We start from the raw sequence: 27,696 nt of genomic DNA, 5'->3' as shown, positions 1-27,696 counted from the left end.
CGCATTTCATTCACTTATTCACTCAACAAATGCTGAGTGCAGGCCTTGCGCTGGCTGCCGGGACACAGTGTCAATGAGACAAACAAATGTCACCCTTATGCTGGGATGGAGGTTCTAGAGCGGGAGGCAGACTGCGAGCAAAATAAATACCTCCTGTGGAGACTGGGAGTTGAAAAGCGCTGTAGGGGGGCTTCCCTGGTGGCCCAGCGGATATGAATCTGCCTTTGAATGCGGGGGACACCTGTTCGATCCCTGGTCTGGGAAGACTCCACGTGCAGCGGAGCAACTCAGCCCATGCGCCACTACTGAGCTTGTGCTCTAGAGCCCGGGAGCTGCAAATACCGAGCCCACTGTCTGCAGCTATGGAGACCCACGCACCCAGAGCTCATCCTCCAAAACAAGAGAAGCCTCAAACAGCATGAAGCCCAAGCGCCCCAACTAAAGAGCAGCCCCCTGCTTGCTGCAACTAGAGAACAGCCCAAGCAGCAACGGAGACCCGGCACAGCCAAGTGAATAAATAAAAAATTTTTAAAGTGCCGTGGAGGGCAATTCAGCAGAAGAGGTATATTCATTTGCTGGAGTTGCCGTAACAAATTACCACATGCAGGGTGCCTTAAACAGCAGAAATCTATTTCCTCCCAGTTCTGAAGGCTCCAGGTTGGAGATCAAGGGGTCAGCAAGGCTGGTTTCTTCGGAGGCCTCTCTCCTTGGCTCGTAGACTGCCGTCTTCTCCCTGTGTCTTCCCATGGTCTCTCTTCTAATTTTACTTTGCATGCGTGCCTGCTAAACTGCTTCAGTCATGCCTGACTTTCTGCAACCCTATGGACTGTAGCCCACCAGGCTGCTCTGTCCATGGGATTCCCCAAGCAAGAATAGTGGAGTGAGTTGTCATGCGCTCCTCCAGGGAATCTTCCCAACCCAGGGGTCAAACCCAAGTCTCTTTCATTTCCTGTATTGGCAGCCGGGTTCTTTACCACTAGCATCACCTGCGAAGCCCCTAATTGCCTCTTTTTTCCTCTCTCATTTTTTTTCTTTTTTCTTTCCCCCTCCAAATGATAGGAGAACTTAATTTTAATTTTTTAAAAACTCCTCTTTGTAACCTGGCCCTTTCCCCCACCACTAGAAAGCAGGTTTATTGCTAAAAACAATGCATTTATTTGAGCATATTCTTTTCAGGCAACTTTACTTTTCCCACTGAGTGGTAGCACCACTCGGTCAGTCTTCTCTTTAAATACTTTTCTTTTCAGGAGAATCCACATCACCATGTCTATTTCTGCTTCTTCATCCTCTCCCATTAGAAGAGCCAGTGTATCTCCCATTTTCACCCTTCTCGTCTTCCGCACTTTTTCCCCTATTCAGCCTGAGGCTTTATTTCTTCCACTGTCTGGGTCTGGCTTCAGGATAACATCCTCTGGACAAGATTACACTACTTTCACCTAACAAAGATGGTCTCTGACCACCCTGGGTTCGTCCTCGGGCTTCTGTTCCTGCTCACTCATCTCATTTATGGTCACACTCTTCATCAGGGTCCCCGTCATCTTCTAAATTTTTCATCATCTTTTTAGTAGATTTCTTAGAGTTTAAATGACTTTTGAGTCTTTTGGAAAATGGGAATATAGATTCTGAAGATATGAAAAGCCTTGGGGGGAACTTCCCTAGTGGTCTAGTGGTTAAGCCTGTCTTCCAAGGTAGGAGGTGTGGGTTCAATCCCTAGTCAGTGAATTAAGATCCCACATGCTTTGCAACCAAAAATTAAAATAAAATAGTACAGAAGCAATACTATAACAAATTCAATAAAGACTTTTTAAAAACATGGTCCACATCAAAAAAATTCTTTAAAAAAATGAACATAAAAGCCCTGGAGATCTCAGTGAGATGATGTTATAAAAGAGTATTTTATGGGAATTCCCTGGTGGTCCAGTGGTTAGGATTCCACACTTCCTGTACTTCCACTGCAGGGGGCCTGGTTTCGATCCCTGGTCGGGGAACCAAGATCCTGCAAGCTTTAACGTGTGGCAAAAAAAAGAAGAAAAAAAAGTTTTATAATATCATGCATTTATCATGCAATTAATTTATAATATCATGAAGTATCAATTACAGGAAAGCACAGTGTCTGTGTGAAGGTGTCTGCAGTCTCCAGTCCAGGCATCTGGCTTTCTTAAAATACTGCTGGGCAATCTGACACTAGTCATACCTGTGGTGCATATGACCTTCCCAGGTCCTCGAAGTCAAGGGAAACTGAACACCAGCATCCTTGGGCTTTCAACCTGGATCTCCAGCCAGCAGGAGCAGCCAGGCAGGCCAGGGGGCAGACAGCCTCAGCCCACCAGGTTCCTACAGCCCTACAGCACCCACCTTCAGGGTCTACAGGGCATCCCAAGCTGACCAGACCAAGGCAGGACATGAGGGATTCACGTGGAGACCTAGCAGGAGTGTGGCCAGTGGAGAGGAGCCTTAATTATGTCTTTAAAGGCTCTACCTCCAAATATGGTCGCATGCTGGAACTTCCCTGGCAGTCTTACTGATTAAGACTTTGCCTTCCAATGCAGGAGGGGTGGGTTCCATCCCTGGTCAGGGAGCTAAGATCCCACATACCGTGGGGCCAAAAGCCCAAGCATAAAACAGAAGAAATATTGTAACAAATTCAATAAAGACTTTAAAAATGGCCCATGTCAAAAGAGAAAAATCTTTAAAAAATACAGTCACATGCTACTGTGGGTTAGAACTGCACCACATGAATTTGGGGGCAGGAGACACAATTCTGCTCACCACAGAGGATGATAGGAAGTGGTGGGTGGGCTGGCTATTGTATTAAATAGAGGGTCAGAGATGGCCTCTCTGAGGAAGTGACATCTGAACAGAGAGACCTGGAGGACTTGAAGCAGTAGCCATGATGGGTATCTGAGAGAAGAGCGTTCCAGGCAGAGAACAGCATGTGCAAAGGTCCTGAGGCAGGGCTGTGTGTGATTTGCTCAAGGAGCAACAAGGAGGCCTGAGTGGCTGTGAGTGAGGAGAAGCATAATAGGGATGAGGGTGGGGAGGTGATGGAGCAGATCACACAGGACCTTGTGAGCGATGGGAAGAAAATTTTTCTTGTTCCTTCTAGGAGTGAGATGGCCCATGGTGTTCAGATCCACGGCTTATCCAACAGCATATTTTCAACCCCAAACTGAGTTTTCCCATCTAACGGCACCCCATCACTAGCCTCCCAGTGTCTGTCCAAGAAAAGGAAATCCACAGGAAGGCCAGCCTGAATGAGAATTAGGAGCCCAAATCCCATGCATAAACATTGCAAGAGTCACCTCAACACCCAGAGGTGTAAGAAGATGGTGCAAAGAAACGGGAGTGGGAGTGGAGGCTTATCTCCCTGCTGACTATTTCCTCTTGCTCTGCTTGAAGGCTTCTAAGAAGTAAGAACGTTCCCTCTCCTAAGTAAGCCTCTCCTAAGTAGATCAACTCAGTATCAGTTTAATGAATGCTGTTTCCCTCTGGGGAGGTTTTTTCTTTCAGATCTTGTAACTAATGGAGTTTAATAGGCCTATCTTCATGACGCCTTTAAGGTTCAATTTACTCCCATGAAAACTTACTCTTAATCGCCTACAATCGTGAATTTATAAAGCCTTTTGTGTTTTTCTAAATACATTCCCTTTGCATTGAAAAAAAAAAAGCCTTTTATTCCTTTTATAAGCACTTATGCCTCGAAGGCATTTTCCTTCCCATTTTATAGAAATAAAACTGAAGACTGGGACTTCCCAGGTGGTCCAGTGGCTAACACTCCCCGCTCCCAATGCAAGGGGCCTGGGTTTGATCCCTGGTCAGGGAACTAGATCCCACATGCCAGACCTGAAAAAGAAGAGTTTGCATGCTGCCACTAAAAAAGATCCTGCATCTTTCAACTAAGACCTGGCGCAGCCAAAATAAATATATGTGTGTACACACACACACACACACACACACACACACACACACACACACACGCACGCACACACTTTTAAAAAACTGAGGATGAAAGGAAGGTTCAAGTGTCTTGCTACCTGTTCCATTTCTACTTCCTGGAGTTGCTTCTCTCATTCCCCAAAATGTGCTTACTGTGTCAATATTAAAGAAAGAATTCACCACAGGGAACTATATTCAATATTTTTGTGATAACCTGTAAGAGAAAAGAATCTGGAAAGGAATAGATATAGACACAGATTATAAAACTGAATCACTGGGCTGTATACCTGAAACTGGGGTAGAAATTGCTAGGCAGTCAGTGTAAGAATAAGACCTCAGTCTTTTTGTCAATAAACATCTCACTCTACTTAACCTAAAGCTGTATCCTTTGTTCCAGTTTCCTGACTTTCAGAGGAATGCGTCCTTGGTCTGGTAGATCGTCAACACCCAGACGCGGGACAGGACAACCATTAACTCCTGGCCCTCTTATCTAAAAGAAAACCAACAGGTAGACCATCGGCCTTGGGCCCATGTCTGATCCTCTGTGAAATGGCCAGGGGTCCTAAGACAGGGTCACACGACGGTGACTGAAACTGTGAGGAGACTTAGAAACTGGCGATCAAAGGAAGCCAAAAGATGCCAAGTTAAACACTGGATTGGCTAGAAATGGCATACGTTAAGGACAAGAGCCGATCAAAACTGCACAGATCGACACTAGAGAGGATATAATGCTGTTGAGTGCTGTAAGCATTTTAATGCTTATAAATGCTGTAAGTCCCACATTTGGGGGCACTTCAGTATCTCTCTGGAGAAGGAAATGGCAACCCACTGCAGTATTCTTGCCTGGAGAATCCCATGGACAGAAGAGCCTGGTGGGCTACAGTCCACGGGGTCGCAAAGAGTCGGACACGACTGAGCGACTTCACTTCACTTCAGTATCTCTCAGTGTCTATGCTGAGAGCTTTGTTCTTTTCGTCTCTTTAAAATAAATCCTATTTGCTTGCTACTGTGATTGACTGCATGTTCGTGAAGTTCATTCTTCAGCTCTGTGAACAAGAATTCAGATTCCTGTTTCAATACTAACACAACATTGCAAATCAATCATACTTTAACATTTTTGAAAAATGAAAGAACCTAGCTTACAACTTGGATGTTCTGTGTGGTATCCCCAATGCAACTAACACCCCAGAGCCCAGGCTTGATGGAAAAAGGTTCAGGCACCTAGAGAAGGCAGGTTTGTTCCTGGGAAGATGGGGGATGGAGTAGGAAAGATAAAACCTAAGGCACAGGCAGGAGTGACATCTTTTGAGACAGCCACCTGCTGGTCCCACAGGCTCAAGACAAAGCCCCTTTCTCTGCTCCTTCTCTACAGCCCTTTGCTCCCAATATCCCCCATCTCATCACAGGCCTCCCAATTTAACTTGGTGCCCAAATCACATGGTTCTCCCTTTCCCTTCACTCTCCGACTGAAAGCCGTCAGCTAGTGCCATCCATTCACCTCCAAAATAGATCCTGTATGGAACCACTTCCCTCCATGGCAAAGCCTCCCTCACTGCTGGCCTGGACTTGGGCAGTTGCCTCTCCTGGGCCAGCTGGCTTTCTCACTCCCCACGTCCAGCCTGCATTCTCCTCTGCAGTCAATGGGGAAGCTTCTGAAAAGAGCCAGTCACTCTTTTGCTCTTAGAGAAATAAAAGCCACTCCCTACAGGCTGCCCCATCAGCCTGGCCCCAACTCCTCTCCTTCCCCCTCTTGCCTCTAAGCCCCAGAGTCACTGGCCTCGCCACTCCTGGTCTCTGCCAAGCTCATTCCATCTTTGCAATTGCTGTCCCCTCTTCCTAGTGCAGCAGTGCTAAACAATTTGCCTGCCAGTGTAGGAGACACGAGAGCTGCAAGAGACACGGATTCGAACCATGGGTCTGGAAGACCCCCTGGAGTAGGAAACGGCAACCCGCTCCAGTGTTTCTTGTGTGGAGAATCCCAGGGACAGAGGACACTGGTGGGCTGGAGTCCATGGGGTCACAAAGAGTCGGACACGACTGAGCAAGCATGCAGACAGGCCACTTCCTAGCATGCTCTTCCCCTCGTCTGTGACGGGTCAGCTCCCTCTTATTATTCAGGCTGCGGTCGGATGTAGGCACTCCTCATCGCATCCTCCAACGAGGTCTTGCTCGTGGGGCTTTTGGTGTCCCCTGCAGGGTGTCAGTGTTATGCATACAAGGATCTTGATCTATGTTGTCTGCCCCTGGGTCCCTGAAAACTTGGGCTTCCCAGGTGGCTCAGTGGTGAAGGATCTATGTGCCAACTCGGGTGATGCTGGTCGGGAAGATCCCATGGATGAAGAAATGGCAACCTCCTCTAGTATTCTTGCCTGGAGAATCCCATGGACAGAGGAGACTGGTGGGCCACAGTCCATAAGATTGCAAAGAGTCAGACACACTGAGCGACTAAGCCTGCATGCATTCTGAATGAATGAATGATCTTAAGGATGAGGCTACCCAAGAAAACATCAGCAAGCACATAGAACACTGCTGCCTGGGGTCTAGGACTTCGCCTAGGTAGGGAAGGGATAAACTGTGGTGGGAAAGAAGATTGAGTCCAGAGCCAGGCCCATCGGACTCCAGCACACCATCAACTAGCTGTGTGTTCCCCAGCATTATTTAATCCTCTGAGTCTCTTTCTCCTGCACAAGGTGGGGATAAGGATAAGCTGGACAGGGAGCCATAGTGAGGGGTCAGTGGGTGCCTGTCGGAAGGCAGAGCTCTGATCACAGCGCCAGGCCATGGAAAGTGCTTGGTCAACACTGGCTCTCAGGTTGACATTGTGGCAGGTGGGTGGAGCCCGGAAGCTGGATGGGTCAGGGCAGGGTAGGGGGCGATGGGGACGGCTTCTCAAGCAGCACCACGGAGCTCACTCTGCAGAGCCATCACGCGCGCTTCCAACAGCAGAGCCCCAGCTGTCCCGTGTGTACACACAAGAAGCAAACACATCCCCAGCCAGCGGGTGCTTCCAGCCGGGGGTCCGCTCCTGGCACCTGCAAGGGCCTTGTGACCAGGTGAGCTGTTCCCTGTCTGTTTGCTCAGCCACAGCACAGAGGAAATGGCAAAGCACATGGCGTTTGCATCCCTTAGAAGCGGCCAGGTTTCATGAACAGACGGTGCAAAGAGATGACAACGGAGCTAAAGCAAACAGAAGAGAAGCGACATTAAGCCTGAGACCACAAAAAAAAATCTCACTGTTACTGTAATCATAGTAGGACTTCCTCAAAGCACCAGATATCACGTGTGTCTATTTCCCTGAATCCAAATCGGAACTGCAGCCGAGATGGGGGTTGACCCCCACTGCCAAGCCTGGACCAGCCTGAGTTGCCATAGCAACCAGATGGCACCTGAAGATGCTCCTGATGAATATAGCTGGTTCAGGAGCTATGGGAGAGGGAGCAGCAAGGCAGGGACTGCAAGGCAGTCTGCGTGGCTTCTGTGCACCACCCCCACGTGGACAGGGACATTTACATAGCTGCGCTGGGCACCAGGCTTCACCATCCATGGGTTAAACAAGTACCAATAACTCTTGAAGCAGCCTTCTCTCTCCTAAAAATCAGTAAAAGATATAGCCCCTAAAATTAGAGGACTTCAGGCTACCAAAGGGGAAACGTAGGGGGGAGGGGAGGAATAAATTAGGAGACTGAGAGTAACATACAACACCAGATAAGCAACAAGAACCTACTGTATAGAACAGGGATCTATACTCAATATTTTGTAATAACCTATACAGGAAAAGAATCTGAAAAGGTATTTGGCCACCATGCAAAGAGCCCATTCACTGAAAATAGACCCTGAAGATGGGAAAGATTGAGAGCAAGAGGAGAAGGGAGTGCGACAGAGGCCATATGGTTGGATAGTGTCACCAACTCAATAGACGTGAGTTTGAACAAACTCCGGGAGACAATGAAGGACTAAGAATCTCAGAGTACCACACGGTCCAAAGAGTCAGACACAACTTAGTGACTGAATGACATGCTCTTGAATCACTTTGAAACTGTATCACTTTTCCGTATACCTGAAACTAACATGACATTGTAAATCAATTATACTTCAATTACAAAATTGAAAATAAAATTGACTTAAACGTAGAAAAAAAACATTCTCTAAAGCTTCACAGGCTCCTCAGACCCATTAGAGAAGATGGAAACTCAAAATGCTCACAAGGTCCTTCATTCAGGAAATAAAAATAAGACCAGGCTGGGGGCTGGAATGTAACCTACAAGACTTCAATTTATTCACTGGTGTGGGAGGATGTCTTTTTCTCCCATCTGGGAGGAAAATTTTTAAACTAAAAATGGCCAGTAGTTTCACACGTAAGAGCATCTAGCCACTGAAAGTCACGTTCACAAAGCTCTGTTTTTAGTAGGTTAAAACTCGAAGCAACCCAAAGGTCTATTAACAAGAAAATAAAAAAACAGAGTGTGGTGTATCCATAGAGTGGAACACTACACATCAGTGAAAAAGAGAGCATCGCAGGCACCAGCATGGATGAATCTCACAGAACGACACAGAGGAGGACCCACTGTGCAATTCCACTGATAGGAAGTCCAAAATCTATTCACTGTTTATCTGAAACTCAAATTTAACTACGTGTTCCCTATATTTTTTAATTTGTTTAAACTGACAGCCCACTGAGGGTTGGAAATTCCTTAATTCTTTACCTGGGTCCTGGTAGGAACACAGTATATAGATCTGTGTAAAAACTCATTTGTGCATTTTTCTGCATGTTTGTTGAAATTAAAGACGCTTGCTCCCTGGATGAAAAGCTATGACAAACCTAGACAGCGTATTAAACAGCAGAGATATCCGTGTCGTTAGAGATATGGTTTTTCCAGTTGCCGTGTACAGATGTGAGAGTTGGACCATAGAGAGGGCTGAGCGCCAAACAATTGATGCTTTCAAACTGTGGTGCTGGAGAAGATTTTTGAGACTCCCTTGGACTACAACGTCAAACCAGTCAATTGTAAAGGAAATCAGCCCTGAACATCATTGGAAGGAGTGATGCTGCAGCCGAAGCTCCAATACTTTGGCCACCTGATGTGAAGAGCCAACTCATTGGAAAAGACCCTGATGCTGGGAAAGATTGAGGGCAGGAGGAAAAGGGGGTAATAGAGAATGAGATGATTGGATGACATCACTGAATCAATGGACATGAGTTTAAGCAAACTCCGGGAGATAGTGAAGGGCAGGGAAGCCTGGTGTGCAGCAGTCCATAGGGTCACACAGTCAGACAGGAAGTGATGCAACAATACCAACAAATATTTTTAAAGGCAAAATAATCCTATTAAATTCACTAAGAGCAAGTAGATATGCCCTTCCTCCCTACAATTAAGCTTTGATTTGGGCAGAAAAAGGGATATTAGCCAAATCTCCCCACCCACACACAAGCCCCAGAGGAAGTGGGAAACTACTCCCTTGTGTTACAGATAAGACTGAGGTTCAGAGAGGTGCAACCGCTCACCAAAGGTCCCATAGCCTGGAGCAAACAGGCCAGGGATACAAATCTAGGTTTCTTGGGGTTCCTAACACCTCTCTCTGAGGTCCAACCCAGAGTCTGACACTAAGCCTTTTACTTACAAAGAACACTTCTCCCAAAACATAATCTGTGGGAAGCCAGAGTATGTCCCCCATGATCTTGGCACCTGAGTATGTTATATTACGTGGTGAAAGAAACTGGTCCTAGGTTACACACTTTAAAATAGGGAGCATATCCTGGGTTATTCCTGTGGGCCCAAGCTCATCACATAGGTCTTTAAAAGAAGAGGCAGGACATCCCTGGTGGTCTAGTGGTTAAGAATCCACCTGCCAAAGCAGGGGACACAGGTTTGTTCCCTGGTCCAGGAAGATTCGACATGCCGAGGGCAAACTGAGCCTGTGAGCCACAACTGCTGAGCCTGCATTCTGAGCCCATGCTCCCCAACAAGAGAGATCGCCACAGTGAGAAGTCCAAACACTGCAGCTAGAGAGTAGCCCCCGACTCGACACAACTCGAGAAAAGGCAGCAACAAAGATCCAGGTGAAAATAAATTAATTTTTTTTTTAAAGTAAAAGAGGTCAGAGTTTCAGAGGTAGCAGAGAAGCTCCCTCGCTGCGATCTTTTGAAAGTCAGCCCTCAACACCAGGGTTTGAAAATAAACCAAAAAAAAAGAGAGAGAGAGAGAGACAGAGAAAAGGAAAAAAAAGAAAAGAAAAAAGTAAGAGGGAGGCAGAATTGCTGGCATTGCCAGCAATGCAACAGAAAATGAGGCAGGAGAGATTTGAAGCATGGGAGAGAGAGGGACTTGACCCTGGGTCATTACTTCTGAGATGAAGAAGCCACAGGCCAAGGAATTCTGGTGGCCTCAAGAAGCTAAGAACAACATCCAGCTGCCAGCCAGCAAGGAAACAGGACCCCAGGTCACTCGCAATAGCTTGAAACCAACTTCTGCCAACAGCCTGAATGAACAAGGAAACAGATTCTCCCTAGTGTCCAGAAAAGCGCACAGCCCACCAACACCTTGACTGCAACCCAGTCAAGCCTATCAGACTTCCAACCCATGGAAACAGCATGCTGTTGGTAAGCCACTCAATTTGAGGTAATTGGATATGGCAGCATAGAAAAAATTATACACAATCCCACATGTGTACAAAAAACTGTACAAGCATTAGTTTAAAAAAAAATGTGAGATTTAAAAAAAAAAAAAGGGAATTCCCTACCAGTGCAGTGGTTAGGACTCCATGCTTCCACTGCAGGGGCCAAGGTTCAATCCCTGGTCAGGGAACTAAGATCCCCCATGCCATGTGGCTCAGCCCCAAAAAAGTGAGATTACATATATACATATATGGGTGCTCTCCAGGTGGTGCAATGCTAAAAATCCACCTGCCAGTGCAGAAGACATAGAGACTCTAGTTCAATCACTGAGACAGGAAGATCCCCTGGAGGAGGGCATGCCAACCCACTCCAGAGTTCCTGCCTGGAGAACGCCATGGACAGAGGAGCCTGGTGGGTCAGCCACAGTTGATGGGGTCACAAAGAGTCGGGCCCAACTGACCACACATATACATATATGTACACATATTCACATATACATATACACATCATTGTCTATATAAACACATACATATATATTTTATGTATGTGTATATACATAAAAGTCTGAATTTTTTTGCACTTAATAATATATCTTAAACAACATTCAACACCAGTTCCTATAGTTTTCTATGAACCCATTGAATTTATGTAGTGTGGACATCTGGATCTTTTCATTTTTTCTATTCCTCAAAATGTTGTGGCCATCATTTTATATATAAATCCCCATGAAGCTGCTGCAAGTATTTCTTTTCTCAACTCTTTTTCCTTTCCTTATTTATTTGTATTTCTTGGCCATGTCATGCAGTAGACGCAGGACCTAGTTCCCTGACCAGGGACTGACCCCGTGCCCTCTGCATTGGAAGCGCAGTCTAAACCATTGGACCATCAGGGAAGTCCATGCTACAAGTATTTCTGTAGAATGAATTCTAGAAGTGGCATTGCTCTTTCAAAGACTGTGTGCATTTTAAATTTTGACAGAAGGGCTTCCCTGGTGGTTCAGCGATAAAGAATTTGCCTGCCAATACTGGAGAAGCAGGTTCCATGCCTGATCCAGGAAGATCCCTCATGGCACAGGGCAACCAAGCCCATGCACGACAACTATTGTGCCTGTGCCCCAGAGCCTGGGAGCCACAACTATCAAGTCCGTGAGCCACAGGTCCTGAAGCCTGGGAGTCCTAGAGCACGTGCTCTGCAGCAAGAGAAGCCACCACTGTGAGAAGCCAGTGTACCTCAACTGGAGAGCAGCTGCCACTCACCACAACTAGAGAGAGCCAGCACGCGCCAGTGAAGACCCCGCGCAGGTCTTCAACCAATCAATCAACCAATCAAATTGTAAAAGAAAAGAAAATTAGACAGATATTGCAACCAGAATCAAGGCATCACCCTGGGGAACAAACAGTGTCCAGGGGCTACAGCTCCTCTTGAATTGGTGTGGCCACGTGACTCATCTTCACCCATGGGATGTGAGCAGCAGTGTCACCCTGGGTCAAAGCTTTAAGGAGCAGGCATGCCCTCGATAAGTTCCCCTTCTCCTCTGCTGGCTAGACATGGGAGACAGTAAGGGCTCTGTGTGTGCTGGAGCCATGAAAAGGTGGGGACCTGGGTCCTTGAGTCACCATATGGAGGAGGAGAGTCATCCACTGACCAGAAACAGCCTTCCAGGGTAATCAGGTGAGTTGGAAACAAACTTCTTCGTTTGACTTTTCACCCAGTTGGGGGCCTATTTGTTACTGCAGGGTTCCTGTCTTAGTCAGCTTGGCCGCTATAGTGAAATACCGTAGACTGAGGGGCTTAAATAACAAACATTTACTTTCTTGCAGTTTGGGAAGCTGGAAGTCCAAGACCAGGTCAGTTCCTGAGGAGGGTTTGCTTCCTGGTTTGTAGATGACCACCTTCTCTCTGTGTCCTTACATGGAGGAGAAAGAGAGAAAGAGATGGTGTCTCTTCTTATAAGGGCAGTAATTCCTGGAGAAGGAAACGGCAACCTACTCAGGTATTCTTGCTGGGAAAATCCCATGGACAGAGGAGCCTGGTTGGCTACAGTCCATGGGGTCACAGAGTCGGACACAGCTTAGCAACTGAACAACAACAATCCCATCACGAGGACCGCAACCTCCTGATCTCATTTAAACCTAATGACCTCCCATCTCCAAATAGCATCCCGTTGGAAGTTAGGGACTTCAAAATATGAATTTAGGGGGACATCAGCCAGTACATAGCGTTTCCCTACTGGTAAAGAATCTGCCTGCAATACAGGAGACCTGGGTTTGATCCCTGGGTCAAGCAGATCCCCTGGAGAAGGAAATGGCAACCCACTCCAATATTCTTACCCAGAGAATTTCATGGACAGAAGAGCCTGGTAGGCTACAGTCCATGGGGTCGCAAAGACCCAGACACGACTGAGTGACTAACAGACACAACTAATATACTACTTCACAGAAGCAACACTGGTTTCACTCAATGAATGTTTTTCTCATGCTTTGAAAGCTTTGCATTCAAGAGAATCCACACAGGTGTGGAGTCCTATAGAGAACACCAAAGCGTTCATTAAAAAGACAGCTAAAGATAGCATCTCTCACAAAATCATTTGCTCTCACCTCTTCCCTCTTGTTCTCTCTCTCAGCCTTCATTCTCTTTCTTCCACTTGCTGTGTGAGCTCTCTTAGGTAGTTTCATGCCTTCCTGTATTGCTCTGTGCTAAGATCTCTGTTAACAAGGCATCTCAACTAGCCCCAGACTAAACAAGTGCTGCTAAGACCCACGGAAAAAATGGTATCTCTTCCTGAGTCCTAGGCTGAAGAGAAATTCAACAGACTGTGGGTTTTAATAGCCAGGATGAAGCTAATTCAAATGTCATTTTCAACTTCCCTTCAAATGTATTCATCCCTTTCTAGATGTTTTATTTGACTGATAGTAAAAGTGATTTCTGGACCCTAAACAATCCCTGGAACAGGTAAAGGACAAGTGCAGGATTCTACCTAGAAGTAAAAACTTATAACAAAAAAAGGACTTCTCTGGTAGTCCAGTGGTTAAGACTCCACACTTCCAATGCAGAGGGCATGGGTTTGAAGCCTGGTCAGGGAAGATCCCACATGCCCTGCAGTGAGGCCAAAAAAAAAAAAAGATGAAGGAGGTTCAAGGAGTAGAGGACATATGTATACCTATGGCTATCATGTTGATGTATGGCAAAACCAACACAATATTGTAAAGCAACCATCCTTCAATTAAAACTTTTTAAAAATGGGAAGCAAAAAGACTTAAAAATACTTCTTCAAATTAAAAAAAGCAGGGAGTAACAAAAACAAAAATCAGTAAATGGGACTGCATCAAACTAAAAAGATTTTGTACAGCAAAAGGAACCATCAACAAAACAAATGGCCATCTATAGAAAGGGAGCAGATATTTGCAAATTATGCATCGGATGTGAGTGCTAAGTCCCTTCAGTCGTGTCCAACTCTGTGTGACCCTAAGGACTGTAGCCTGCCAGGTGCCTCTGTCCATGGGATTCTCCAGGCAAGAATACTGGAGTCGGTTGCCATTTCCTTTTCCAGGGGATTGTCTGGACCCAGGGATCAAACCTAGGTCTCTCAAATCTACCTGCATTGGCAGGTGGATTATTTACCATCAGCACCACTTGGGGAAGCCCCATATATCAGATATGGGGTTGGTATCCAAAATCTGTAAAGAATTCATACAACTCAGTAGCTTAAAAAAAAAAAAAAATTGTATGGCTGAGTCCTGTTGCTGTCCACCTAAAACTATCACGACACTGTTCATCAGCTATACTTCAATACAAAATAAAAATTTTAATTAAAGAATTTGGCAGAGGAGATTTCCCTGGTGGTCATTAAGACTTCAACATTCCACTGCAAGGGGTGTGGGTTTGATCCCTGGTTAGGGAATGAAGATGTCCCATGCTTTGCAGTGCAGTCAACACATAGTTTTTTAAAAAAAAATCAATGGAGGCACTAAATAACATTTTTCTAAAAGAGACATCCAAATGGCCAACAGTCAAATGAAAATGTGCTCAGCATCACTAATTCTCAGGGAGATGCAAATCAAAACCACAGTGAGATATTGTTGCACACTGTTTAGAATCACTACCATCAAAAAGACAAGAGGGCTTCCCTGGCAGCTCAGTGATAGAGAATCCTTCTACCAACGCAGGAGACGTGGGTGCGACCCCTGATACAGGACGATACCGCCTGCTGAGGAGCAACTAAGCCCGTGCGCCACAACTACTCAGCCTGTGCTGCAGAGCCCGGGAGTCGCACCTACTAAGCCCATGTGCCTCCGCTACTGAAACTCTGGCGCCCTTGAGCCCATGCTCCACAATGAAAAGCCACCACAAGGAGAAGTCTGCACCACTAGAGAGTAGCCCCTGCTCGCCCCAACTAGAGAAAAGCCCGAGCAGCCACGAAGACCCAGCACAACCAATAAACAAACAAATAAAATTATTTTTTTAAAGGATAAGAGATGACAAGTGATGGCAAGGATACAGAGAAAAGCGAACCCTCATGCACTGTTGGTGGAAGAGCTGAAAGGTAACAGGGAAGTAATCCAAATGTCCATCGATAGATGAAGACAAACGAAATGTCCAATGGGATGTTTTTTGGCTTTGAGAAGGAAGGAAATCCAGACACATGCCACAACATGAATGTACCTTGAGAACACTATGCTCAATGAAGGAGACCAGGCGCAAGAGGACAAGTGCGGTACGATTCCACTTATATGAGGCCAAATTATAGAGACAGAAAGTAGAATGGTGGGGTGCCAGGGGCTGGGAGGAGGGCAAGTGGGGTTTAACGTTTAATGGGGACAGAGTTTCTGCTTGAGAAGATGAAGAAGAGTCCTGGAGATGAATAGTGAGTTGCAACTGCTGAGCCTGCATGCTGCAATTACTGAAGCCGGCATGCCTAGAGCCAGTGTTCCAGAACAAGAGAAGCAACCACAGTGAGAAGCCCCCCATCGCTGCACCTGGAGAAAGTCTGAGCACAGCAACAAAGACTCAGCACAATCGAAAATAATTGTTTTAAACACCCTCTTTTTAAACTTTCTCTTTTATATTGGAGTATAGCTGATTAACAATGTGTTAGTTTCAGGTGTACAGCAAAGTGAATCAGTTATACATATACATGTATCTCTTCTTTTTCAAACTCTTTCCTCATTTAGGTTGTTACATAATAATGAGCGGAGTGAGCTGAGTTCCCTGCATTGTACAGTCGGTACTTGCTGGTTATCCATTTTAAATATAGCAGTGCAGACATCCACTTATTGAGGGCACCAATAAGGAGATCTAGACATGTATCAGAGCTTTCATGCTAATTCAGACAACCCAAAGCCACTCTGTCTCAGGCAGAGTGAATTCACCCCATACCCCACCTATGCCAAGAGAAGCTAACAGAAAGGTGAAATGAAAAAGCCAGGGCCAATAAGAGCTCTTGTTGCTTGGGGCCAAACTCCAGAATTGCCCCACATACACGAGAACAGAGCTAAAGAAAATGTCAAGCCAGATGGCAAAGGCTGAAGGCTAGGCTGAGACCAGCACGCCAGCATAGCCCTGAGTACAGCTGCAAAGGTCCCTCCCCCGCTGAGAAGAAGCTATGTCACAGCTGGGCTGGTTTTTCACCTGCTTGGTCAGTTGCCCATCACAGTGGAGGGAGACACACACTCCCTCTCACCAGGATGAACAGATCCCCTGGGATTGCTGGATGACTTTTCACAGCAGCCTCTGGACACTGACTAGGCTTTAGGAAGGAGAGAGGAGTGGAAACCCTTGGGGTGCAGGCTGCTGGGCAACATCCAGGTGAACCACTGATATTTATTTATTTATGGCTGCAACAGGTCGTACGTTCAAGGCATGGGCTTCCCTCCAGTTGTGGTGCTCGGACTCCAGAGCGCACAGCCTCCATAGCTGCAGCAAGCAGGCTCTCTAGCTGAGGCTCGCAGGCTTAGCTGCCCCGCAGCATGTGGGATCTTAGTTCCCCAGCCAGGGATCGAACCCACATCCCCTACAATGGGAGGTGGATTCTTAACCACTTGACCACCAGGGAAATACCACAAGCTGAATTCTTCTTCCCAATTATAGTTTCATGGCTCCATTATCCTTTCCATCATTCATTCATTCATCTAGCCAGTGACACTTATTGAGCACCTACTATGTGTCTGTCGTAGGGGACCCAAAGAGAATATGTAAACAAAAGGGAATATGGATTCCCTGCCCTCGTGGAACGGACATTCTAGTAAGCGAGACAGACAAGAAACAAGATTAAACAAGTAAAATTATGCAGACAGAGGAAAGAAAATAGAAGAGGAGGAAAAAGAAGGGGAAGTGGAATGTCATTTACAGAAGGTAGGATTTCCCTGGTGGGCCAGTGGTTAAGAATCCACTTTCCAATGCAGGGGAAATGGGTTCCATCTATGGTTGGGGAACTAAGATCCCACATGGTTGTGGGGCAACTAAGTCTGCACGTCACAATTATGGAGCCAGAGGCCATGCTCCACAATTAGAGAAGCCCATATGTAGCAAAAAAGACCTTGCACAGCCAAAATTAAAAAATAATAATTTAAAAAAGAAGAAGGTGGTCAGAAAGGACCCTTGTGGGAAACATCCATTTGAGCAAAGATCTGAAGGAGGTGAGGGAGGAGCCATGAGGGTTGGGCGGTGGAGGGGGGAGAGACTGGCCCAGGCAGAGGGAATAGGCCGTGCAAAGGCCCCATGGATGGAGCGTGCCTGGTGAGTCCAGGGAACAACAAGGAGGCCTGTGTGGCTGGAGCAGAGTGAGCGAGTGAGCTGACAGAGGAAAGTGACAGGGATAGATGGTAGAGAGCCTTGTGGATTACAGAGAGGACATAGGATTTTGCTGTTATTGTTTTTGTTGTTTTTTATGAAAGTGAAAGAGGAGAGTGAAAAAGTTGGCTTAAAACTCAACATTGAAAAAAATAAGATCATGGCATTCAGTCCCATCACTTCATGGCAAATAGATGGGGAAACAATTCAAACAGTGACAGACTTTATTTTGGGGGGGGACTCCAAAATCACTGCAATGGTGACTGCAGCCATGAAATTAAAAGGCGCTTATTCCTTGGAAGAAAAGTTATGACCAACTTAGATAGCATATTAAAAAGCAGAGACATTACTTTGCCAACAAAGATCCGTCTAGTCAAGGCTATGGTTTTTCCAGTGGTCATGTATGGATGTGAGAGTTGGACTATAAAGAAAGCTGAGCACCAAAGAACTGATGCTTTTGAACTATTGGAGAAGACTCTTGAGAGTCCCCTTGGACTGCAAGGAGATCCAACCAGTCCATCCTAAAGGAAATCAGTTCTGAATATTCATTGGAAGAACTGATGTTGAAGCTGAAACTCTAACACTTTGGCCAGCTGATGCAAAGAACTGACTCATTGGAAAAGACGTTGATGCTGGGAAAGATTGAAGGTGGGAAGAGAAAGGGATGACAGAGGATGAGGTGGTTGGATGGCATCACCAATTCAAAGGACATGAGTTTGAGTAAACTCCGGGAGTGGGTGATGGACAGGGAGGCCTGGTGTGCTGCAGTCCATGGGGTCACAAAGAGTCGGACATGACTGAGAGATTGAACTGATCTGACTGAAGGTGGGAGCCGTGGAAGATTCTAAGCAGAGGAGGGACATGGCCTGACTCGGGTGTTCTCAGGCGCCCCTGGAAGTCAGATTTGTATGAAACTCAAAAAGTCATAGGAGTGATCACCCTCTCTCCCTCCTTCACCCCACATTCTACTCATCATCAGGGCTACTGACTTCCTCCTACTTCGCTTTCACTTGCCAAGGTTCAGACCCTCATTCGATCCATGCAGAGGGACTGTAATCTTTTCCTCTGTGTTCTGAGCCCTAACTCTCACTTCAATTCATCATAGCCTATCAGGTTATCTGTTGGCCAGTCCCAAAGACCTCCCACTGCCAATCCTGAACACATCCTAACTTCCACAGTTCTTTGCCTTCCATCCTAAATATCCTTCTATCTCCCCATCTCCAAAGTCCAGCTCAAAAGATGTTTCTGTGGATCTTTCCTGGCAGTCCAGGGGGTGAGACTGCACACTTCCAGTGCCAGGGGGCATAGGTTTGATCCCTGGTCAGGGAACTAAGATCTTCCATGCCCCTGGGCACAGGCAAAATAAATAAATAAAAGGGGAATTGTAGTTTGTTTGTTTTTTTAAAGATGTTTCTGGGGTTTCCCTGTTGGTCTAGTGGTTAATGAGTGGCAATTGAGGGCAGGAGGAGAAGAGGGCAACAAAGGATGAAATGGTTGGGCGGCATCATCGACTCAATGGACATGAGTTTGAGCAAACCCCAGGGGATAGTGAAGGACAGGGAAGCCTGGCGTGCTGCAGTCCATGGGGTTGCAAAGAGTCAGACACACCTGAGCAACTGAACAACAATGACAAATTGTGGTTAAGAAAACTCCAGCCAATGCAGGGGACACACATTTGATCCCTGGTCCGGGAGAATCCCACATGCCTCAGAGCGACAAAGCCTGTGTGCCACAACCACTGAAGCCTGCGGACTGAGAACCTGTGCTCTGCAACAGGAGAAACCACTGCAATGAGAAGCCTGAGCGTCGCAACAAAGTGTAGCCCCTGATTACCACAACTTGAGAAAGCCTTCAGGAAGCAGTGAAGACCCAGAACAGCCAAAGATAAATGAATCTTAAAAAAAAAAAAAAGAAAAAGGATTATTCTGCTATCAAGCCTCCAAGAAAATTTACCAGCGCCCAAATCCTTCACCTGCCCACATGTGTCCACGGCTCTCTACCTCCAGCACCTGCCACTCCCTGCATGGGGCTAGTTCTGGGTGCAGGATTGAAGGACAGGCCAGAGGTTCTGGGGAGTTAATACCCTTGGAATATTCCTCAACCAATGACTGATGAGAGTTGGTGGAGAAATGCCCCCAGCTTTGCAACCGGCCTGCTTGGTTCCTGGATCAGTCCCTTCCTGCTACGTGACCTTGGGCAAGCCATTTCACATCTCTGAGCTAGTTTCCCCATCTGTACAATGAGGATGATGAGAGCACAGACTTCATCAAGCTCTTGTGAAGATGAAATCATTTCAATCTACGCAATGTGCTCGCAACAGTGACCCGCACATGGTAATTTCCTACATGTGAGGCGTGCGCGCATGCTTAGTCGTGTCTGGACTGCAGTCCACCAGGCTCCTCTGTCCGTGGGATTTCCCAGCCAAGAATACCGGAGTGGGTTGCTGTTTCCTTCTCCAGGGGATATTCCCAACCCAAGATTCGAACCTGGGTCTCCTGCATTGTAAGCAGGTTCTTTACCATCTGAGCCACCAGGGAAACCCAAGATCCCACAAGTTGTGTGGCTAAAGAAACAAGGGAGATCCTCCTGTGCAGAGCAATATCACAACTGGGCTCACGCTCCAGACGACTGACACCACTCATCATCCTATATTGTCGCTTTCGCTCTTAAACTTACTTGAATCCATTGGAATCGGAAGGTTAAACGGAAAAAAAAAAAAAAAATAGACTGCCAGGAAAAAATAAAATAGAACTCCGCCCAGGAGAGAATGGGGCTCTAATGTTGTTCCCTTAAACCAAACATTTAAGGGACATTCGCTGTCCTCTGTGTTCTCAGGGTTAGGGGCACAGTTTTGCCTACAAACTGCATCTTTGGAATCCTTTGCCTTCAATACATGGGTTTTATTCATTTATTTGCTTGCACTGGGGCTTAGCTGCAGCACACAGAATGTTTAGTGGCAGCATTCAAACTCTTAGTTGCAGCATGTGGGATTTAGTTCCCTGACTGGGGATGGTACCCAGACCCCCTGCATTAGGAGCTCGGAGTCTTAGCCACTAGAGCACCAGGGAAGTCCCCAGTACATGTGTTTCTGACTTGGCACTTAGCATTACTAGGAACTTCATGATCTCCCTCCTTCATTCTGCCCCTTTGACCAACCAGCGGCTGTGGATGGTCATCAACATATTGCTACACGAAGACATTAATCCATTATGACGGTAATTGTCAGTGCTGACATACATCGTTTGTTCAGCAAATATTTACTAAGTACCAACTGTGTGGCACTGTGACTCAATTATTCCACACCTTGAGATCTTAAAACTCTCAAGATATCATCTAGAAACTGCCTCCCCACTGGAGCTGAAAGAAATTGTAGTGATGGTTTTGGCTGGAGGGAAAGAGCTGGATACTAAAATCGGAATCACTTTTAGAAAAAGAAGAAGTGAGTAGTCTGGGTTTCCAGTCCTGAAAAAATATCTGAAGACTGAGCCTCCCTACATTGTTCTTGCTCACTAAGAATGAACGTGTGACTGTTGGTGGGAATGTAAATTGGTGCATCCGCTGTGGAGAACAGTATGGAGGTTCTTTAAAAACCTAAAGCTAAAACTACGGTATGACCCTGCAATCTCACTCCAGGGCATACATCCAGAGAAAAGCATGATCTGAAGGGATACACTCACTCCAACGTTCTTTCAGAACTATTTACAGCAGCCAAGGCATGGAAGCAACCTAAATGTCCATTGACAGAAGAACAGATGAAGAAAATGTGGTCCATATACACAATGGAATATTACTCAGCCATTAAACAGAATGAAATAATGCCATTCATGGCAACACGGATGTACCTAGAAAGTGTCGTACTGAGTGCAGTAATTCAGACAGAGGATGAGAAATAGCATGTGACATCCATTATTTGTGGAATCTAAAAAGAAATGATACAAATGAACTTACAAAATAGAAAGAGACTCACAGACTTAGAAAACAGACTTACGGCTGCCAGGAGGAAGGGACAGTTAGAGAGTCTGAGATGGTCATGTACACACTGCTGTATTTAAAGTGGATAATCAACAAGAACTTATTGGCTAGCCCAGGGAGCTCTGCTCAACGTGACGTGGCAGCCGGGGTGGGAAGGGGTGTGGGAAGAACGGATACATGTACATGTATGGCTGAGTCCCTTCATTGTTCACCTGAAACTATCACAACATTAATCGGCTCTATGCCAATTTTTTAAAAAGTTCAAAATAAAAACGGATGAATGTGTGAAATAGTAGGGTCTAGGATATGTTTCCAATACTCATCTGACCTGCATGCTCTAAGGGAGGGGTAGGTGGGACACGTGAAAGAAAGGGGAAGTTGAAGTCTGAGCTACAAAAGAAATCAGAAGTGAAAAGAAGTCGGACACATTTCTATGAAGTATGGAGAAGAGGGAAATCCATAAGGAGAGAAAGCCTGTAGTTGGTTGCCAGGCGCCAGGGGACTGAGGAATGAGAGTAACTGTTTCATGGTAGAGAGTTTCTGTTTGAAATGAACAGAAAATTCTGGAACAGTTAATAAATAGAGGTAATGGTGGCACCACATTACAAATATACTAATACTGCTTAACTGGTGAAATTAAAATGGTAAACACAGTAAACTTTATGTTGGGTGTATTTTAAATTAGAAAAGAAACTGGATACACATCCTTGCTCTGGAGAGAAATTTAAAAGTAGCCAAAATTAGCACAGAGAACTGAGATCAGTATCTTGTAATAACCTATAGTGGAAAAGAATCTGAGGAAGAATATCTATACATATATATGCCGTGTTTAGTCACTCAGTCATGTCCAACTCTTTGAGACCCCCTGGACTATAACCTACCAGGCTCCTCTGTCCATGGGGATTCTCCAGGCAAGAATACTAGAATGGGATGCCATGACCCCCTCCAGGGATCTTCCCAACTCAGGGATCAAACCCAGGTCTCCCGCACTGAAGGTGGATAATTACCAGCTGAGCCATGAGGAAAGCCCAAGAATACTGGAGTGGGTAGCCTATCACTTCTCCAGGGAATCTTCCCAACCCCGGAATTCAAAACAGGGTCTCCTGCATTGTATACATATATATATATATATATATATATATATAAATTACTTTGCTGTAGGCCTAAAACTAACACAACACTGTAAAATAACTATACTTCAATTTTTTAATGATCAAAAAGGTAATAAATAAGTTTGTGCTAAGTCGTTCATTCTGGCTCTGAGTGAGAGACTACACCATTGTGTAATCTGGGTCATTAAGATCTTTTGTGTACAGCCAGACATTCTGGAGTGTGAAGTCAAGTGGGCCTTAGGAAGCACTGCTGCCAATAAAGCTATTGGAGGTGCCGGAATTCCAGCAGAGCTATTTAAAATCCTAAAAGATGATGCTATTAAAATGCTGCACTCAATATGTCTGCAAATCTGGAAAACCCAGCAGTGACCACAGGACTAGAAAAAGTCAGTCTGCATCCCAGTTCCCAAGGGCAGTATCAAAGAGTGTTCACACCACTGGACAGTTGTACCCATCTCCCATGCTAGAAAGGTCATGCTCAAAATCCTGCATGCTAACTTCAGCATTATGTGCACCGAGAACTTCCATATGTCCAAGCTGGGTTTAGAAAAGACCCAGGAACCAGAGATCAAATTGCCAACATTTGCTGGATCATAGAGAAACCAGGGGAATTCTAGAAAAACATCGACTTCTGTTTCATTGACTACACTAAAGCCTTTGATTGTGTGGATCATAACAAACTGTGGAAAATTCTTAAAGGGATGGGAATACCAGACCATATTACCTGTCCTTCTAGAAACCTGTATGCGGGCCAAGAAGCAACCGTTAGAATCCTGTACGGAACAACTGACTGGTTCATTGAGATTGAGCAAGGAGTACAACAAGGCTGTTTATTGTCACCCTGTTTATTTAATTTCTATGCAGAGCACATCATGGGAAATGCCAAGTTGGATGAGTTACAAGCTGGAATCAAGATTGCCAGGAGAAATGTCAACAACCTCAGATATGCGGATAATACCACTCTAATGGCAGAAAGTGAAGGGGAACTAAAGAGCCTCTTGATAAGGGTAAAGGAGGAGAGTGAAAAAGCCAGCTTAAAATTCAATATTAAACTAAGATCATGGCATCCAGTCCCATCACTTCACGGCAAATAGAAGGGGGAAAGGTGTAAGCAATGATAGATGTCCTGTTCTTGAGTTCTAAAATCACTGTGGATGGTGCACACAGCCATGAAATTAGAAGACAACTGCTTCTTGGCAGGAAAGCTATGACAAACCTAGACAGTGTGTTCAAAAGCAAAGACATCACTCTGCTGACAAAGGCCCATATAGTCAAGGCTATGGTCTTTCCATAGCCTTGTACGGATGTGAGAGCTGGACAATAAAGAAGGCAGAGCATTGAAGAACTGATGCCTTTGAACTGTGGTGCTAGAAAAGACTCTTGAGAGTCCCTTGAAAAGCAAGGAGATCAAACCAGTCGATCCAAAAGGAAGTCAACCCTGAATTCTCTTTGGAAGGATTAATGCTGAGGCTGCAATACTTTAGCCACGGAGGGGAACAGCTGACTTGCTGGAAAAGACCCTGATGCTGGGAAGATTGAAGGCAGAAGGAGAAGAGGGTGACAGACAGTGAGATGGTTGGATGGCATCACCAATTCAATGGACATGAACTTGGGCAAACTCTGGGAGATACTGCGGGACAGGGAAGCCTGGGGTGCTGCAGTCCACGGGTAGTGAAGAATCGAACACAACTTCGCAACTGAACAACAAGTCGGTCACTCAGTAGTGGCCAACTCTTTGTGACTCCATGGCCTGTAGCCCACCAGGCTCTTCAGTCCATGGTATTTCCCAGGCAAGAACACTGGAGTGGGTTGCCATTTCCTCCTCCAGGGATCTTCCTGACCCAGGGATCGAAATTGCATCTCCTATATCTCCTGTGTTGGCAGACAGATTCTTTCACGGAGCCACCTAGGAAGCCCATAATAAATGAAGCTTTACAAAACCACATTACCTTCATTAATCAATTCTTGCAACAATATCAACAACAAAAAAGTAGCCAAGATTTAGTGAGCACCTACTATGTGCCCAGCACTGAGCATCACCTGGCCTGGTCCCCCAGGACCTCTACTATTAGGATGCCACAATTGGCCTGTCAACTAGAACACTGATGCACAGACTTAAGCCCCAGTTTCTAAGACTCTGACTAGCCAGTCAGACTCTGATTCTGCCCTGGAATCCAGCTGAAATGCAGATTCTAACTCAACAGGCCTGGATGGGGCCTGAGACTGCATTCCCAGAGTATGCTGCCAGTCCAGGGTCTGCACTTCGAAGACGAAGGTCTGAGGAGTCTGACCAGCTCCCCTCCCCTCCTGCACTCAGTTAAGTCAGTCTCGCTGACCGCCATCAGACAGGCTTGGCCTTGCCGGGAGGGGCTTACGAGAGCATGCCTAGAGCCCTCGCCTGTCTGTCACTGTGAAGACAGTTGGCTTGAAAGATCCTGGAATAAGATCTTCCCTCACTTGCCCTTGGCCACTAAGGGCCCTCTTGCCCTGTAAGGTAGCATTTAAAAAAAAAATAAGAAAACAAGTCAAAACTTCTGCTGGTGCTATGATGTTCAAGAGCTGCACTTGCAATTACTTTGCAGGTCATTTGCCCAGTAATTTGTTCAATGTCAAATCCGCCCTTGGGGGACTTCCCTGGCGGTCCAGGGGTTAAGACTCTACACTTCCATTGCGGGGGGGGGGGGGGGGGGGGGGCGGGGGGCATGGGTTTGATCCCTGCTGGGAGAACTAAGATTCCTCATGTCAGTGCTGCCCACCTCACCCCCCCAAAATAAAACACTTTTAGAAAAAAAAAATCTGCCCTTTGCCTCCAGAACCTTAGTTCTGATCTTTCCACTTACTTTGGGGGAGCAAGAAGGGTAGCACTGAAGTAACCCAGTCTTATCTAGAGGGATGATGGCATTTGCCTCAAGCAGCATCTTTATGTGCTCAACGACTCCGTCGTCCCAACTCTTTGCAACCCCATGGACTGTATAGCCCGCCAGACTTCTCTGTCCATGGAATTCTCCAGTCAAGAATACTGGAGTGGGTTTCCATTTCCTTCTACAAAAAGCAGAGTAAGGCACCACGCATTGGCTGGAACACCTTTATGCGTGCCTGCATATCCCAGTGTTTTAGAGGAAAACATCGATGGGATAGTCAGCTACTAAGACCTCTGGAGTTGGGAGCTTTCCTGAACCCCGGGTCTTGGGTTTGGAAGATCTAGAAGCGAAGTCAGGGATGAGGGGCCAGAGTCTGCCAGACACAGGAGACTGCCTTTCTCCCAACCTCCCCACCGCAACCCCCCATCCCTCCCCCCATCCCTCCCCTATCCCTCCCCCATCCCTCCCCCATCCCTCCCCCATCCCTCCCCCATCCCTCCCCCATCCCTCCCCCATCCCTCCCCCATCCCTCCCCCATCCCTCCCCCATCCCTCCCCCATCCCCCAGAGACCTAAGCCTGTCCCTGAAAGAGCCCGCAGGGGAAATGGCAGGTCTGCCCTGAAGTTGGCGACTCTGAACAGGAAACTCAGGATGGAACCGGAATACCTAGTGGAGATCCCTACCCCCCTCCAACCCCCGCACCTAGAAGCTAAGGAAGGAGGCGGCCCCGGGAAGAGCGCCCCTCTTGTCTGTTCAGCCACGGCGGAGGCCACTGCCTCCTGGAAGCTATATCGTCCTCCTGTTTACATTTCCTTTTGATTCCTTCTTCCAGCTCAGTCCCTCAGGAACCCTCAAAGCCCGAGCCCCGGGAAAAGGCAGAGGAGCCCAGCCCCCGGGGCGCTTCCCCCTCCCGCCCCCACTAGCCACGGTGTTCTCTGAAGCTGTCAGCGGGCGAGAGCCAGACAGGAGAGTGATTTCTCTCATTTCTTGGGAAATAAAAGCCACCCGGAGAGTCAGTTCTGTCCAAACATTTCCTAAAGGGAGGGGTTGGTCTAGAGGGGTGCTAGCACTGTCTCTGCTTTTCATTTGGAGCAAGGGAGGGCAAAATATTAAATATTAAACAGAACAAGAGGTTGCCTAGGACGGCGTAATTATCCTCAACAGCCATCTGCCATCTCCCTTTTTCCAAACGTATTCACGCCGGTTAGAGCACAGCAAACAAGGACCGGCGACACGGGGGGCGTGAACTTTTGTTTCTGGGACCACCACCCCGCCCCCCCCACCACAACAAAGTCGTAGGCGATGGGGGAGGGGAAGGCGCGCAAGATTCCAAGCTCGTCACTTAGTCCAGCCTGCCTGCATCTTAAAGCAAAAACAGACTAATTTAGACTTGAGTGATGGCCGGGGGCATGGCGGAGGACAGGAGACGGGGTTGGGGGAGACATTTAAAAAAAAGTAGAATTAGACTTAGCTTAGAAACTATGATCATTGGGGAAATGTCACAGGCCCAGAGCAGGTGGCAGATATCAAGTACTACAGGAGGGCCAAGGGCAGTTGAGAGAAAATGAATATTTCAGCAAGAAGTAAAAGCTGGAAATCAGGGAGTCTGCCCCCAGCAAGAGAAGCTGCGGAGAGAAATAAACTTCCCACCCCCAAAGAAAACCTATTCAGAGGAAGGAGGGGGTCATTGGGTTCTTACCTTTGCCTATACAGGTAAGGTTGCAGCAAGGAAATAAAGATTAGACTCCCTGCAGAACTCTGCCCCCCCAGATTTTGTCGCTCACTCACCTGTGTTGCATGGGCTCTGGCGCTCAGGCTGTGTGGTTAGTGGGCAGCGCAGCGAGTCCTCCGGCTGTCCTGAGGGCCCCACCTTGTCAGCGCCCAGGGGTCCAAGCCAGCAGATGCCCATGCATCCATTGCCTGCCCAATGGAAAGGAAAAGGGGGCCCCGGAGGAAAGAGAGAGAAAGGGGACACCAAGAGCAGCCAAGCTCAGAGCTGAGGGCTCCCCACAAAGGCAGGTGCCAAATGGGGCTTCTGTGCCAGATAACAGTGGGGGAAAGGGAAAAGGAAGAGGGGGAGGTTTCCCTAATGTTGGGAGGAGACAGGGGAGGACTAACGTGTCATCAGCCCCTGATCATCTCCAGCAAAGTACTTACTGCTCGGGAACCCAGGACAGGAAGACTATCCAGCCTCCCATCCACAGTGCTCCTCAGGGGAAAATAAAAGGGAATTCTTACTCTCGGCTCTCTGCCCCTTAACACTGGACTGCGACCTCCCAGCACGGGGCAGGACTCTCTGGAAGGATGCTGTGTATCACCCCTCTACCTTCTTCCAGAGCAGCTTCTCTTAAGGAGCCAGGAAAGGCTCTGTCTCTCCTACTTAGTGGGTTTGCGGAAGGGGCGTGTGTAGCAG

General features: G+C 46.8%; 1 pseudogene; it reads right to left on the bottom strand.

The window, feature by feature from the left end:
- Window positions 1-1,153: 1,153 nt before the first annotated feature.
- On the bottom strand, window positions 1,154-27,192 carry LOC128050479 (mitochondrial transcription rescue factor 1-like; annotated as a pseudogene).
- Between the last annotated feature and the right edge of the window lie 504 nt (window positions 27,193-27,696).

This window comes from Budorcas taxicolor, chromosome 7 (genome assembly GCF_023091745.1).
Source record: "Budorcas taxicolor isolate Tak-1 chromosome 7, Takin1.1, whole genome shotgun sequence".
In the NCBI taxonomy this organism is placed as follows: domain Eukaryota; kingdom Metazoa; phylum Chordata; class Mammalia; order Artiodactyla; family Bovidae; genus Budorcas; species Budorcas taxicolor.
This window is presented reverse-complemented; position numbering and strand designations above follow the sequence as displayed.